Genomic DNA, 3,486 nt, shown 5'->3' with positions numbered 1-3,486 from the left:
TCGGCCTATATTTCAAAAGTCGAACGAGAAATCAAATCTTGCCCGAAACAATTTTGGAAATTTGTTAATTCTAAAAAGAAAAACAAGCAGAAAATGGTGAATATAAAGTACAAAAGTTGCATTTCAACAGATTCTCAAAGCACTGCCCAGCTTTTTGCAGATTTTTTTTGAAACAAGCTATCAAAATACGAAAACATCATGTTCATTTACAATGCCACATGGTCCCTTAATAAGTGATATGCGCTTGACTCTTGATGAAATCGAAATAGGATTGAGAGAGTTAGATTCCGGAAAATCATCTGGACCCGATGGAATACCAAACATGTTACTGAAGGCTTGTTGCAACGAGATCAAGTGTCCTCTCCTTGTTCTATTTAATAATTCGCTAAGTACCGGATATTTTCCATCGATTTAGAAAAAAAACCGAGTTACTCCTATACACAAGAAAGGTTCCAAATCGTTAGCTGAAAACTACAGAGGAGTGGCTATACTATCGGCTTTGCCGAAACTTTTTGAAAGGATTATATCAACGGTTGTATCCAGTCTTGGAAAATAAAATTTCATCGTGTCAACATGGATTTTTTAAGAGGAGATCGGTGGTAACAAACCTTTGCGAGTTCACTACTCGTGTACTGGATTGGATGGTGAAAGGATTTCAAGTGGACTGCGTTTATACGGACATGTCGAAAGCTTTCGATGTAGCAGGCATAAAGGAAATTCTGGAGGCATCATCGAATGTTGGTATAGGAGGAAATATCCTTCATTGGATAAAATCCTAGTTAGAGGGTAGGCTTCAATATGTTTCCGTAAATTCGGCTATATCTGCATCCTTTAAAGCGTCCTCTGGAGTGCCTCAAGGTAGTCACTTGGGTTCACTTCTCTTTATTTTGCTAATGAATTGCTTACCTGACTTCCTGAATGATTCATTCGTCTTAATCTACGCCGATGACGTAAAATTATTTTTACCCGTAAAAAAGATGGAAGATTGTAAGAAACTTCAAAACGATTTGGACGCATTCTCTGCTTTTGTGAACGGATGCAAGCTAAAAGTGAATATCTCCAAATGCTCAACGATTTCGTTTACCAGAAGCAATACTCCGATCCTGTTCAGGTACTCCCTCGGCGGTGATGACATTCAAAGAGTTTCCAGCGTATTGGACTTAGGGGTCACTTTGGATTCCGGATTAAGTTTCAGAGACCACATTAATAACTTGGTATCGGATGGACTTGCACTTTTCGGTGTAGTGCGGCGCTTTGCTGGGGAATTGGAAGATCCATACACTATCAAAAGCCTGTATGTCAGTTTGGTGAGATCTAGATTCGATTTTGTAAGTATAGTCTGGAGGCCAATGTACAATGTCCATATAAGCAGACTGGAAGGAGTACAGAAACGCTTCGTGAGATTCGCTGTCAGGAATCTAAGCTGGAGAGAAAATTTGCCAGATTACGAACACATCTGTTACTTTTTGGATTTGGATTTATTAGAGAACCGACATCGCATAAATGATCTGATGTTTTTTATGAAAATTGAACGCGGTTTGACTAGCTCAACATTTTTACACTCGCGATTGACAGCTAACACCAGCAATGTGGTCTTAAGAAGACGAAGACTTTACGCTCCTGAGAATCGCCGAACAAACTACAGTCGCAACGAGCCAGCCCTCAGGTTCATGAGGGAAAAAAAGTGATAACAGTGTCATTGATTTCAATTTAAGTTTATCTATAATCAAAAATCTTTACATTTTATTATTAAGAAGACAACTGTATGTAAGATAATTTTAAGATAGCCGGGATGACGGGCTCAGCCCATATATCCGCCAATAAAAAATTAAATAAAATAAAATGTCAGGGATGAGGTATCTCCATTAAAAGCATTACATTCGTACAAAATATTTAACAGCTTAACGCGTTGTTTCTTGATATTTGATTGTTATACGAAAATATATCTTCAAACTATTTTTAAATGAATTTTCGTCTCTAGTTTATTTTTTTTAAGTAATAAAATTTCAAAAACTTTGGAGTCCTTATTATTGAATGAAATTTGAGTTTTTGAATGATGATTAGTTAACCTCTGTAAGTTATAACTTCTAAACAAAAGTTTTTTACACTTTTCTTTATTTTTCCACTCCAGAAAAAAAGTTTAATTTTTTTATAATAACACAGAGGAACAGCATTTTCGATGGCTCTGCTTAAGAAGATTTTAGCTTCCTTAATTCGAACATTTTATCAGATTTTGTCTATCACCCCAAGTTTTAGTGATATGGTAACATTAGTTTTGAGTAAAAGCTGTTTCTAATACTGATGAGCTAACATACCTAGGACACGATGACTTTTTTTTGGATCTTTTAAAAGAAAAATATTGGCGTCTCTGATAATTTGCAACATTATAGAGGAGACTTTCCCGTATCCAACGCACTATTTTGGAAAAAATCGATCGGGGGATCTAGAACAACTCTCAAATTTGCTATAAAAAATTACAAGGAATATTTTCAAGTTATCGCTAATGATATTTCGAGAGCTAAGATGATTTAAGATTCCTTAAAAAACAAATGATTATTTCAAAAATTGTGGTAAAAATGTTAAATTTAGAAGAAATTATAAAACTTCATAATTATAAAGCATGGATCACTACAAATCTGGACGCACTATTTATTTTACCAACGTGCTCCTAGTTGTCGGATCTGGAATGATTTGGCAGCACTTTGTAGAGGAATGTTTCTTCTACTAGTGCTGAAAATTTCATTACGATTCGTTTTGTTTCAAAAAAGTTACACGTGATGGAAGCCGCGAGATGAAAATACATTTTGAACACCCACGTCAAAAACCCGACGTGGTCGGGTTCAAAAATCGCAAAATCGTTAAAAATTGTCAAATCAACCGTGTGTAGCGTTCTCAAACGTTTCCGTGAGATGCGTACTATAGATCGGCAGGTTCATACCAAGCGTTATAGTGGACCTAAGAATCAGAAACTGCATTTGAAGGTGTTGAGAACGATCAAGGAAAACACAGGGTAGTCGGACTATGATATTGCCAAGAAATTCAACGCCGACCGGTGCACCGTCAGCAGAATTCGTCTACGCGAAGGAATACGATCCTATCGGACCAGTAAGCAACCAAACCGGACATTGAAGCAGAATTTACTAGCCAAAGGACGTGCTCGCAAGTTATACAAGAAGATTCCAACGAAGTTCGACGGATGTATCTTCATGGATGACGAAACGTACGTGATGATGGATTTTTGGCAGCTTTCTGGCCAAAAATTATGTAAAGCCACTGCAGTGGTGCACTGCACTGGTCATGGTGATGTCCCCGGCAACTTCAAATTCGTTTTTGCTGATAAGTGTGCAAGAAAGTGTTTGATCTGGCAAGGTATTTGCAGCTGCGGACGAAAAATTCCGGTTTTTGTGAAAAACAAGACCATGGACTCCGAAATTTACAAGGAGGAATGCCTGAAAAAAATTTTTTTTCGTACATTAGATCTCACAA

Source organism: Uranotaenia lowii, chromosome 2, assembly GCF_029784155.1.
Source record: "Uranotaenia lowii strain MFRU-FL chromosome 2, ASM2978415v1, whole genome shotgun sequence".
Lineage (NCBI taxonomy): Eukaryota > Metazoa > Arthropoda > Insecta > Diptera > Culicidae > Uranotaenia > Uranotaenia lowii.
This window is presented reverse-complemented; position numbering follows the sequence as displayed.